The sequence below is a fragment of the Dasypus novemcinctus genome, chromosome 16 (genome assembly GCF_030445035.2).
Source record: "Dasypus novemcinctus isolate mDasNov1 chromosome 16, mDasNov1.1.hap2, whole genome shotgun sequence".
NCBI lineage: Eukaryota > Metazoa > Chordata > Mammalia > Cingulata > Dasypodidae > Dasypus > Dasypus novemcinctus.
In genome coordinates this window covers 82154313-82168573 of record NC_080688.1, presented here as the reverse complement: position 1 = coordinate 82168573, position 14261 = coordinate 82154313, and the positions used below count along the sequence as shown (strand labels likewise).

Below are 14261 nucleotides of genomic sequence, written 5' to 3'. Positions count from 1 at the left end.
CTTACCCTGTTTCAGTACTTGCCAAAAGCTGTGTGAATTCTTGATTGTAGATAGATTAGATAAGAAGAATTCGAATTTGCATACATGAATATGTATACTATGTGTACATTGGTATGTGTCTGTGTAATGTATGTATGTATGCATGCAAGTATATGTGTGAGTGCATGTTTGTATTCAGTAAGCTCCATTATGGTGCTTTAGTCATTTTCAATTGATCCTTTTGTTGCTACTGTCATCTAGATAAAAGTAATTTCTAGGTATTTTTTAACAAGATACTTGACCCAGGATCAGAGGTGGTGGTGTTATATAAAGTGTACGAATGATAATTGCAATCATGATTCAGGGGCCAAAATAGGAAGCCTGTTAAGTGTGGTCCTTCAAAATGTTCTTAAGAGTAAACAACTAATGCTTTTACTTTTATGCCAAGCTATTCTGTGAGATTAAAACAATGTTCTCTATACTTTCTTTGTACCAGTGTTTTCTTTGCACTAATTATTCTGTACCAGTAATAATTTTAAATCATTATAAATCAAATATAATTTCATCATTTAAAAGTGTTTTACAGCTGTGTACAGAATAATTATCCATTTCTTAAAATCTGTGTGTCTTTTCTTGGCCATATTATACTAGTAATTCCTCTTCTTCCTTCCCATCAATCTTGAATTATTTATACTATTGAACATTACCTAGTAATCTTTGTTTACTCTTTAAGAATGTTTATTTCTATATTTCTTCATAAATCAGTGTCTCTTACTATTGAATAATTCCACTATATATATATATATATAGTTCTGTAATTTCCTACATTTCACCTTTGTGTGCCTATAACAAGATTTCTTATTCTGTTCTTGTGTCCTTTGAGTGCTCCAAAATGGGCATTGCAGCTTCTGTCTTTGGATTAACTTGTTAGTAGTTTTAGTTCTCATATCCTAGTCTATTTTGTTTAAATAACTTGAAATTTCGAAACTAAATACTGAAAGAGAACAAAATATTTAACAGATGTATTTTTACTTACAGATAATAAAGTTAATTGACTTTTGACCAATCATTTAATATTAATTTCTCTATTATTAATTTTTCTATAATTAGGTAAACAACTAGAGTTGAATTTTCTATAAACTCAATTTATCTAAATTTACCAGTTTAAGTTTTGGAGATCTTGACTATATTCTTTGTTCACTGAATTACAAAATTACAAAATGAAAATGAAAGTTTTCCATTTAAACATATTTTCCTAGCTATCAAGGCTATCTTTCATTTTTTCTCATTACTTGAACACTTATCTTTTTCTCATCCCCAGTTTAGTAATGGGTTGTATTTCACCATTACTTTCTTTAATTTTTTTTGCAAGGGAGTAAAGAGTTTATTAAAAACTAGAAAATGAGAAAATTACACGGCCCATGGAATGGACTGCATGCATACTGTAGGGTAGGTGGTCTCCTTAATATTTTACATGCATATCATATTACTTGATTTCTGTATTTTCTAAGTGATTTTATGCTCAATAAATCTATTTTTAAAATCATATCTATTTTACCTTAACACTGATATTTTTACCATTACACAAACCTACAATTAAACCTTTTTTCTATTTTTGTGTGTTTGCTACCTAAACATATTAGCCATTTGTTGCATATGATGACAAGTTATATTTCTCATTTTTTATGTACTTTAAACTGATTTACATTAAACTATCTAAACTGATTCTCTTTGACAAGTTTTATGTTTTGATTATGCTCATATCAAAATTTTGATGATCCCTATTATCTAAAATATTCATTTTTAACATGTTGTAGCCAAGCAATTTTAGAGAATTAACGATTAATATGTGTTTAAATTTTCAAAGTTTCTACTCCACATATGTTTTTTTAAAACAAATCAATTTTATTGACACACATAATAAAGCATACAATTCATCCAAACTGTGCAATCAATGGTATTTGCTATAATCACATAGTTGTGCATTCATTACTTCAATCATTATTATAGCATTTTCATTATTTCAATAATGATAATAAAAAAATAGACGAGAAAGATCCTTACTTTTTACTTTTTCATTTTCGTATTCCAAAACAGCTGTGCATTTCCAAGCTGTAATATTGATTAATTCAAGCCTTTTTTTTTTTCCTATTCTGTATTCTCAGATTCCTGTCCATTATATGCTAAAGTCAGGAACCTCTCTGAAATTAAAAACTGTTATTTCCAGTTACTATTAAACTTAATTAATTACATACATTTGAGCTTATTTTTCATATTGTGGCATGATTCCCTTTTATATGAAAAATTAATTTTTGAGAAATCATTTATGGTCCACAAAATGAGTGTTGTTTGTCCACCTTACATTTCAGATAGGGTATATAATCTTCTCACTTCTAGTTGATATAATGATAAAACAAAACTGAACCCCAGTTATATAGAATACAAATTAGTAAGTATTTGCTTTTGATTTTTTTGTTGTTGTTTAATAAGAATGGCTATTTTTGGAAACTTTTAAGCCCCTATTTTTCCTTTATCATCTAGTTTCATCTGCATATACTTCCCAGTTTGTTCCTGGTGTTTGTAAATGTTGTTCTTGTAAGTTGCCAGGGTTTACCTATATATAATATCAATTGTTTTACTTCTGTATAAATGGCATGCAACTGTGAATTATGAGACTGCAAGAATGGAATAATAATGAACTCATTTACAATGAAGAGGACTCATTATCATGCCAGCTGCTGATATTCTCCCACCTAGTTATCATTCTGGCAAACAAGGTCCCAAGGGAGAAGTCTTCCGTCTGGCTAAAGAAAATAATCCTCTACTTTAAAGTCCCTTCAAATCTGGTATTCATTGCTTTAATAATAACATATATGTGTTTCAATCCCACATTGCTTTTCCAGTGGCTGCTGTTTCTGTAATGGATTCAACACATGCATACATAACCTCAATATACTTTGTTATAACATTGTTGATTTTAGGTTAAATAGTGTATGTGAAGATCTTAAGTTAATATATGGTATATACACATGAGGGCACATATTGTTCTTAGACATATGCTGATACTGCAGAAATATATTGTGTGTATCAAGAAAATGGCAATCTGTCTCATTCTTTTTACATATGTTTGATTAATACTGATTTAAAACCTCTTAATGAGAAATATTTGCTAAGTATAATAATTGTACAAATGTACTGACAGTACCCTGTAAATAACTCAATTTATGTTCTTTCAGTATGCAGGTTTTTGAACATACATGGCATTATTAAGTAAGCCTCACTTTTAATATTCAGTAGTCAGAGGAAAGAACAAAATTTAGAGATTTCCGTACTTTCTTAAACTATGTGTATCCCAATTTTTAGCACCAACACAAGCTATTATTCTTACATTCCTGAAAACCCTCTCTAAAATATTAGCCACCTACACTATAAAATATTTTTGAATATACTTAAAAGATATATTTATAGCAAAGTTTCTCAGTTCTTTTATTTTGTATGAACCTTACAAATGTTTTCCTGTTAACAAATGTTTTCTATTCTTTTTTCTCACTTGGCACAGTATTCCATAAGATCTGTGGAAATATGATCTTTTAAAAAATGAGAGTTTCAAAATTTTCCTAACTTTGGATTACTAAAACCAATATTTTGAAAGATTGCTGGCACATTTATAAAAATAATAGTGTAGTCACTATAGAGAATCAAAAGTAGCATGATTGTTTAAATTTGCCCTGATACACTGAGAAGAAAATTTTCTTAAATTCAGTGGCTTTGGTGGGAAATATTGTCATGCCTTTGACACATTAAAATGCTATTTGGAGAAAGGCAAAGAAAACTAGAAAGAATTTTGGTGCCTTTTTAAGTTGCAATAAAAACTTTGCAGCATATTCAATTACATATAAATCAATTAAATACTCGATTCATCATGTCCATATAATACTAAAATACTTAGATTACAAATGAAGAAAAGCAGGATTTTTTTGGGGGGGGGTGCAAAATTCATAGCATGTCAATGTTTTAACACCTGCTAATTAAAGTTTAATTTTTCATCCACTGATTGAAGTTCTGTAAACCAATTTTCAGAAAGCTGTTGAATAAATGGAAATAAAAGCAATTGTAGAAAGAGTTTGCACTATTGAATGACATATCACTTTTATCTAATAATCTATTTAGGTTAAAGAAATCTATTTTACTCATTTTCTTTCTCATGCCTTACCCAAAAAAAAAAAAAAAACAGTAAATTACTGATTCTCTATGAGAATAGAATAAATCTACACATAGGATTCACATTCGATTCAGAAGAAACAAACTATTTTTAAATAAGTAGCCCGAACCATTCGATGGTGTAGTGTGAGAGATAATTGTAGGTGTGCCAGTTTTAAGATGTCCCTGCCAATCTACCCGAGATATCTTAGCAGTGGGAGCATCTGGCTCCTTGGCAAGTTCTTTAGGTATTTTTCTTGGCATCAGTTAGTTATCTCTAGGTTGATCACTTGATGATACATTTTTAAAGGTTTATGTATTATTTGGCTGATGCAGAGTATGTGTTTATTCCTTTTTCCTTTTCAATCAGCGTCCTTATCAGGTATAAAAAAAAACCACAGTATGTGTGTATGTTTGTCTGCAGATGAGATCTAAGTGCGTCAAAGCTTTAATAATAGTCTGAAATGTGAAAAATATAAATTTGAGATACAATTATTATAGAAAACTCTTTCCCACCTCTGTAACTCTATAAAATTCCATTCCAAGATATGATATGAGATAAACATTTTTTAAAAAAATGTTTGGTAAGATAAGATAACCCTCCGTGAAGTCTCCCGCTAGGACACACAGGTACTGGAAAAGAGCAAACAAAACAAAACAGGAGTCCACAATCTAGATTCCTGATTGATAGAATATCTCTAGGAATTGTAATTGATTGAATAGAGGTGAACAAAGTTTAATTCCATTGTTAGAGACAATTTAACTAAATAAAGTAACTGTTTGTGCAGACTGGTTATTTAAGTTACACAGGTGTGGTACGGTAGGCTGGATTATATACCCGATTTAACATGGTCTTAATCTTCATTTGTATTCCTGTGGATGTGAACTCATTGTAAATAGGACCTTTTACAGGTGTTACTTTTAATTAAGGAATGGCCCAGCTGAATGAGGATGGGTCTTAATTCAGATTATTGGTCTGTTATAAACAGTAGACATAAGAAGAAAGCCATGGGAAAGAGTGGGAAACAGGAAAGCAGCGGGAGCTGGAAAAGAACGGAATACCAAGGAACTTCAAGAATTGCTGGCAGCTGGCACAGAATGCCACAGTCTTCAGGGAGAAACAACGCCCTCACCAGCACATCAATTTTACACCCATTTTAGCCTCAAAATCAGCAGTCAATAAATTTTTGTTTTAACAATCCATTGCATAGCTTTTTTGATAGCAGCTCTGTCCAGACTAAGACCAATGGCAATTCTCCTTAAAGCTTTCCAGAGAGCCATGCTTTAAACAAGATAAGACATTCTACTTTTGAGCAAAGAATTTTTTAAAAATAAAATTTTATTAAATTATATCATTCAAACATGAACATACATAAACAATAAGTGTATAATAAAATGTGTGAATTTACAAAACAAGCACACATATCATCATACAGGGCTCACGTACACCTCCCTACCTATGTAGAAAACTACGGAAGAGCATCTTCAAAATATTACTATGAACTATAGCTCATACCATACAGATAGCCATACTACCCTGAACATGCTCAATCACATCTGATCTCAGGAGCTAAGCAGGGTCAGGCCTGGTTACTACTTGGATGGGAAATCAGATTTTTTTTTTTATGATCTTTAAATTCTTTCATTTTTTTCCCATTTATTTTAAAACTCAGTTTTATTGATAAATGTTAATAAAGCATGAAACAATACGAAGTGTGAAATCACTGGTATTCAGTATAATCACATGGTTGTGCATTCATCACTTCAATCATTTTTAGAGAATTTTCAATATTCCAATAATAATAATAAAAAGAAATGAACAAACAAAAACATATCTCTCAATCTCCCTATGCTTCCCTTGCCGTACATTGCTGCTATCTGTTTCTATCTCTCTGGTTATTTGTGTTTATATTTTGTATAAAGAGTCTTATATATGCAATATCACCCTTATTCATATTTTACATGAGGCTTCACTATGTTATTCAGTTCCATGTTACATTTTTTAGCTTTCAATCTAGTAATATATATCACCTTAGACTTACCCTTTCAAGCACTGTCGTACTAATAAAATAGCTCTGCTACTTACAAACACTATGACAACTTCCACCATTTCTATTTAATTCCAAAGATTTACAACCTTTTTACCAATTCTGCACAGATTAACCCTTGACTTTCCATTCTCCACCCTCCTTCTATATTCTGGTGACCTATACACTAATAATTAACTCCATGAGTTTACACAATACATTTAATTCATAACAGTAGTCATACAGTATTTGCCCTCTTGTGTCTGGCTTGCTCCACCCAACATAATGTCCTCCAGGTTCATCCATTGTCGTCATATGCTTCACAACTTCATTTCTACTTATCATTGCATAATATTTTATCTTGTATATACACCACAATTTGCTTATCTGTTTATCAGTTGATGGACACCTGAGTTGTATCCAACTTTTGGCAATCTTGAGTAACGCCACTATGAACATCAGTGTGCAGATGTCTGTTCATGTCACTGATCTCAGTTCTTCTGGGTATATACCTATTAATGGTATTGCCAAGTCACATTGTAAGTCTATAGTGAACTTCCTTAGGAACCACCAAACAGTTCTCCACAATGGCTATACCGTTCTACATTCCACCAGCATAGGAATAAGTGTTCCTATTCTCTCTGCATCCTCTCCAACACTTAATGTTTTCTGACTTAATAGCAGCCAGTCTAATAGGTGTAAAATAATATCTCACTGTAGTTTTTTTGTTGTTGTTTGCTTGTTTTTTTTTGTTGTTGTTGTTTTTTAGAAGGAGCCCGTGATCGAACCCAGGACCTCAAATGAAAGAAGCAGGTACTCAACCACTGAGATGAACCTGCTCCACAATAAGAGTTCTTTTTTCATTTTTCATTTGTTTGTTTCGTTTTTAGGAGGTTTTAGGGATCAAACCCTGGAGCTTGTATATGGGAGCACGAGCTGAACCACTTGAGCTACATTCACTCCCTCATTGTAGTTTTGATTTGCATTTCCCTAATCGCTGGTGATATTGAACACTTTTTCATGTGTATTTTTTTTTTTGCCATTTGTAACTCTTTGAATAATTGCCTTTAAAAGTCTTTTGCCCATTTTTTAATCAGATAGTTTCTCTTTTTCTTGTTGAGTTGTATGATCTCTTTTTGTATCATGGATATTAGACCCTTATCAGATATGTGATTATCAAATATTTTCTCCCATTCAGTCGCCTGCCTTTTCACCCTTTTGACAAAGTCCTTTGAGGTGCAAAAGTGTTGAATTTTGAGGAGTTCCCACTAATCTATTTTTTCTTTTTTTGCTCATGCTTTGGTTGTAAGGTTTAAAAAACTACCACCTACCACAAGCTCTTGAAGAAGTTTGCCTACATTTTCTTCTAGTAGTTTTATGGTTGTTGCTTTATCTTTAGGTCCTTAATCCATTTTGAGTTAATTTTGGTATAAATTGTAAGACATGGGTCCTCTTTCTTTCGGATATGGCTATACAGTACTGTCAGCACCATTTGTTGAAAAGACTGTTTTGGTACAGGTGGTAGGGTTTGATAGCCTTGTCAAACATCACTTAACTCGAGATGTAAGGGTCTATTTCTGAGTTCCCCATTTATTTCCATTGGTCAGTTTGTCTGTCTTTGTGCCAGTACCATGCTCTTTTTGTCACTTTAGCTAAGCTTCGAAGTCAGGAAGTGAGAGTCCTCCAATTTGGTTCTTTTTAAAAGACATTTTTGGCTGTTCAGAGTTCCTTACCTTCCAAATAAATTTGAGGATTAGCTTTACTTTTTCTGCAATAAAGGCTGTTGGGATTTTTCTTGAGATTGTGTTGAATATGTAAATCCATTTGGATAGAATGAACATCTTCATGATATTTAGTCTTCCAATCCATAAACAGGAACAGCCTTCTTTTTATTTAAGTCTTCTTTGGTTTCTTTTAGCAATGTTTTGTAGTTTTCTGAATACAGGTCCCTGGTGTTCTAGTTAAGTTTATTCCTAAATATTTGATTCTTTTAGTCACTATTATAAATGGAATTTATTTCTGATTTCCTCCTCAGATTGCACATCAGTACTACATAGAAACTACTATTAATTTTTGCATATTAATCCTATATTGCACCACTTTACTGAACTTGTTTATTAAGTTCTGGTTACTTTGTTGTGGGTTTTTCGGGAATTTCTAGATATGGGATCATATCATCAGCAACAAGTGAAAGTTTTACTTCTTCCTTTCCTATTGGGGTGACTTTAATTTCTTTGTCTAGCCTAATTGCTCCAGCTAGAACTTCTATCACAATATTGAAAAACAGTGGTGACAGTGGTCATGCTTGTTTTTTCTGATCTCAGTTGGAAAGCTTTCAGACTTTCATTGTTGAGTACAACATGAGCTGTAGGTTTTCATATATGTGCTTTAATATATTGAGAAAACTTCCTTCTATCCTGTTGTTCAGAGTGTTATTATCAAGAAAGGATGGTATATTTTGTCAAATGTCTTTTCTATATCAATCGAGAGGATCATGTGATTTTCTTCTTCAATTTATCAATGATGCTTATTATACCAACTGATTTTCTTGTGTTGAACCATCCTTGTGTACCTGGGATAATGTTCTTTTGGATTCGATTTGCAAGTATTTTGTTGAGTACTTTTGCATCTATATTCATTAGAGGTATTGGTCTGTAATTTTATATTTTCATAGTATATTTATCTGTTTTGGGTCTTAGGGTGATCTTGACTTCATAGAATGAGTTTAGTAATTGTTCTTTCCTGTTCAGTTTTTTGGAAGAGCTTGAGCAAGATTTGTACCAGATTGGCTTTGAATGGTGGTAGAATTCACCTGTGACATTATCTGGTCCTGGACTTTTCATCTTTGGGAGGTTTTTGATGACTATTTCAACCTCTTAACTAGTGATTTGTATGTTGAGGTGTTCTAGTTCTTATAGAGTCAGTGTAAGTGGTTTGTGTTTTTCTAGGAATTTGTCCATCTTGTCTACATTGTCTCCCATGTGGTAGGAGGATGTCCTTTCCATTGGGCCAAGTCCACTTCCCATTGGGTCTATTTCCTCATCCCTACATCCCCCAGTGGTACCTATGCATATTGCTGTGAAGACTCTCCCATAAAGGAGAAGCTTCCTTTCTCACCCAGTTACTTGGGCCTCAACACCTGACTTGCTCTGGCCAGTGGATGTTAGCAGAACTGATATAATAAGTAGGGATTTGAAATGGCCTTATGAGTTTGGGATTGCTCTCTTACACCAGGGTCATTACTCTCAGAAGAGCTTTGCTTGATCCCCAGATGAAATACAGTGGGTCAGTCCACAACCACCAAGCTAAAAGAGCACAGACACCCCAGGGAATACAAAGGACCTTGAGGGGAAAAAACTTTATTGTTGTATACCACTGAGAGTGTGGCTGCTACAGAGCAACTGCTCATCAGTGCAATGCAATTTACATTTCAACATTTTTTATGCATGTTGTATATTCATAAGCTTAAACCAATATAGTTAATACTCTATAATAGGCCTTTTAATATATTTCTATCTAACAACTTCTCTCTCTCTCTCTCTCTATATATATATATACCAAATATAATTTTTGGGAAATGAGGTTTTTTAACAATTAATTGTGTTAGAAGCAGTCTTGCATAGTAAAATATCATGGGGTCTAGATGTTAGATGAGTCCCCAAATTTCTATGCATCAGACTCTTGGCATAAACATGAAAGATTATGCATATTTATTCAATCAAAAATATCACTAATGAAGAATACAGCATGTATGTGGCACTTGGCCTGGATCTGGGAATATAGCTAATCAGAATCAAAGAGGGACTTTTTTTTTTTTAAGATTTATTTTTTATTTATTTCTCTTCTCTCCCCCCTCCCCCCATTGTCTGCTCTCTGTGTCCATTCGCTGTGTGATCTTCTGTGTCTACTTGTATTCTTGTCAGAAGCACCCAGAATCTGTGTCTCGTTTTGTTGTGTCATCTTGCTGCATCATTCCTCCGTGTGTACGTTGCCATGTCCGGGCAGGCTCCACTTTTTTCACACTGGGTGGCTCTCCTTATGGGGCGCACTCCTTGTGTGTGGGGCTGCCCTATGCAGGGGACACTCCTGAGTGGCACAGCACTCCTTGCACGCATCAGCACTGCACATGGGCCAGCTCATCACATGGGTCATGAGGCCCTGGGTTTGAACCTTGGACCTTCCATGTGGTAGGCGTGATGCCCTATCCATTGGGCCAAATCCCTTCTTTTGAGGTAACTAGGGAAACAAGATCTGGGAATGGTGGGGAGAGGACATTAGACCAATTTTAGAAATGTTGCTGTTTGATCGGAGCTAAAGGTAATGTAAGCCAGGTGATGAAAGGAGGAGACAGCCACGAGGGAGAATATATGTTAGGAGGAAGGGTAATTTGTGGGAAGGCTGGGACTCTTGCGTTAGGGTGACATGACTGGAGGATGCCAAAAGTGTTATATGACAGGCATGAAAGGTGACTTAAGGAGGGCTAGAGGTGAACGTGAGGGTTGAGACATGAACCCAGTGGAAATATATTGAGGGATATTAACTCCCAGCTCTCTTGCTTACCAGCTCTCTGAACTTGTATTTACTGCACCAGAGCTTTCTGGCTCAGTTTCCTTATTTGTAAAAAGGGGATAATAGTCCTATTTCATGGAGTTGTAGGGATTATAGGAAATACAGGTATAGTACTCACTTTCATGTGGAAAGTGCTCAATCAGTGTTAGCTATTATTTTAGAAGAGGAATAGCATGGTAAGTTTTGACTTTCCTGATGATTGAGGAGTATGTGGGTGAGTGGGAGCTAAAGTTCCAACAATTGCTAACTCTCTGTCATTCACTATTCAAGCTAGAGTGCTGATACAAAGCTGTTATGAAGAGATAATAGTCAACAGACCTAAAATTGCCTAGGATTTTTCTTAGATATTTTGATTTTTAAATGTATTTCTTTATTAAGTAGGGAGGGTACATGCAGGGAATTTTGAGTTCCTCCAATAGTTAGGGAAAACCCAGAAACCACAGGAAGGGCAGAGAGAGTGCTGAGCAGCTTTGGAATCCGAGGCTTCAGGGAAGGGTTATAAATTGTGGGTGAACTAACTTCCTTGATGAGTGAACCAGGCAAGTTCTGCCCTGTAACTGAAAGATGGATCCTCCAGGGGAAGCCAGCACTAAGAACAAAATCCCCATGACTCAGTTTGAGTAAATAGCAAACTGAGAATGAGCAAGGACATGCTGGAGGCAGGACAAATGGGGGAGAGGATTTTCTACTTCTTTAAGTCAGACTCTAACCTATGTCTGGGCTGTCTGGGTAACTGCTCTTGTGGTTATTTATGGAGAAAATTCTCAAGTAGGCATAGAGGAAAAATAGTTGCTTCTGGTATTCTCCAGTTTTTTTGTTTGATTTATTTTGGTTGGACACTGGCACTTTAGGATTTGCAGTTCTCATTGTTGAGTTCTAGATGAATGGTGTGGGTAAGAAATGGTATGGATACAAAGTCCATAAATGTTTAGTATGTAATGAATCTTGTTTCATAAATACTTATATATATTTACTCAAATTCTTATTGGACTAGGAACTATATAAGTGTCAAGTAAGGATTCTTGAAGCAACTGAAAAAAAAAATTGAAAAGGAAACCAGGGGGAATTGATATAGCTCAAGTGGCTGAGTGCTTGCTTCCCATGTATGAGGTCCTGAGTTCAATCCCCAGTACCTCTTAAAACCAAACCAAAACAAAACAGAAAAAACAACTCAGGAAAGCCAGTGTAGCTCAGTGGATGAGCACCAGCTTGCCATATACAAGGTTCTCTCTCTGGCCTCGGTATGTAAAAAAAAGGAAACTAGGAATAATTCAAAATGAAAACTCTAAATCTCTTATGCAAATCCATTAAAGACAGGAGGGAAATAAAAAGGAGGAAAAATGCCACAAATCTCAGGTTTTTACCAGTAAAGGTGTGAAAAAGTAAAACATCTTTGATGAGGTTTATACTGATATTTAATCTTGACAAAAGAAAGCAAATATAAAGGTGTACCTCTGATTGTTAGACATGAGTAGACTCCAGTAGAAAAATTTGAAAAATAGAACAGGAAAATCATGAAAGAAATATATGATCAAGCCATTATTCTTTTTTATTGAAAGAAAGGAGTAAAAGTAGAGCAATATAATTGTAATTATGTAAAATAAAGTGAAAGAATAAAATAAAATGAAAACAGTTAAAGCAACTTGCAGTTATCACAATAAACAAGAATGAACAAGATTTTTCATAAAAATTAAATCCATTCATTAAGTGTTAAAAGGAAAATATTATCATATGCTGCTTGTTGGAAACAGTAAAATCCTGCATATTGCTCCCTTCAAGAATCTGATTTATAACACAGTTCAGTCTCTAATAAAGTACAATTATTTAGTGGATGTCCAGACTACATCTAAAGGCCTTTATCTTTTGTGGGAGGAGAAGGAAAACTGAAGGTCATGCAAGACTGGGTGGGGAGATGGCAAACAACTTCTTAGAGAGGCAGAGAGGCAGGGGTATCTTCATATAGCTCTCTGTTTCCTTATGACTCATTTTCATCAGTTTAGATTAATCAAAACAGATGCCCACTAAATGGGGATATTCCTGGAATCTCAGGCATTCTCCTGGGAGTTCTAGTCAGATAGTAGATTCAGTTAACTTCAAAACTACTTGTCTTAGGCATAACATCAACCAGATCTTGCCAAAATTAAATTAGTATCATGACAGATTTAGATTATGCAGCTACACCCTATGAATTCTCAAACAGCTAAATTTGCAAGACTGTCTTGATCATTTAAGTAACTTCAGAGTAACATACTCTATTTTTGTGTCAATAAAGTTTGGGACACTACTAATTGAGTTATGGTGGAGTATACAGTATATGCCTAAACAATTATAGAGAGTAGCAAAAATATACTTCTTCCTATTATTTGATTTTCTGGGCATATTTTTGCCAATAATTCATTAAAAAGCATTACGATTGTTCACTCTTAAAATATATTTATATAATATAGCAATAGATTTAGGAAACTTGGATGATTATATCATAAGATGCTAATGTAAATGAGAACATTTAGCAACCATTCTGAAATAAATTGTAAGTAAAATAGGAAAATAATTTCTTTTGATCATGATAAACATAGAATCATAACTATCTTTATTTGGAGTTTATATGGTAAGAGACTCCAAAATGAGTTGGGAGGTCACCAGAGGTGTCCACCTTACGTACATCTCAGCATGATCCCAGAGACAGCCAAAGTAGATACAACCCCAGATAGCGGTTCTCCTGAGAGCTATGGAGACACCCAGGCCCTGTAGTCATGGCAGATGGCTCTGGAGTTCAGTGCCTTGCCAGTGCGCCCTCCTTTGGGATTTGTGCTCCTGAGTGTGATGGAGTTGGACTCAGATGTGACCTTTCTACACATGCCTCTTCTGCCACTTTTACTGAAACTGTGGTTGGCACTGGGGTTGGTGTGTGCCCAGGAGACTTAAATCTCTGGACTGTCCATGTGCCAGTTTGGCCCTGAGCCTCAGCAGAGTTGCAACACCTACTCTCCAGTTCATTGGATTTATCCAGGTCAGCTAACAGGAGGTGAGCATGGTCAATCACCACACCAGCGAACTGAGAGAACCTACAGCTGCAAGCAGGAGATTCCCATCCATCAGCCATGTCGGACCTAAGCCCCCTTTTGATTTAGAGGTGGAGTGGACATCACCATCCCAGGATTCTCAGGATGGAAGAATAAAATATGGATTAGAGTGGACTTACTGGTATTCTACTATAGAACTATTGTAACTCTAGCAATGGAAGAAATTGCATCATTGATGTGGAGACAGTGGCCACGAAAGTTGCTGAGGGGAGGGAGAGGGAAGAAGAGGTGTGAAATGGAGGCATTTTGGGGACTTGAAGTTGTCCTGAATGATATTGCAGGCACAGATGTAGGATATTATATATCCTGCCATAACCCACTGAATGGACTGGGGGAGAGGGTAAACTACAACATAAACTATAATCCATGCTATGTAGCAATGCTCCAAAATGTGTTCACTAAA

General features: G+C 34.8%; 1 pseudogene; it reads right to left on the bottom strand.

The window, feature by feature from the left end:
• LOC101431632 (B-cell CLL/lymphoma 7 protein family member A-like) overlaps positions 1 to 13878 on the bottom strand; it is a 107791-nt pseudogene extending 93913 nt beyond the window's left edge.
• Between the last annotated feature and the right edge of the window lie 383 nt (positions 13879 to 14261).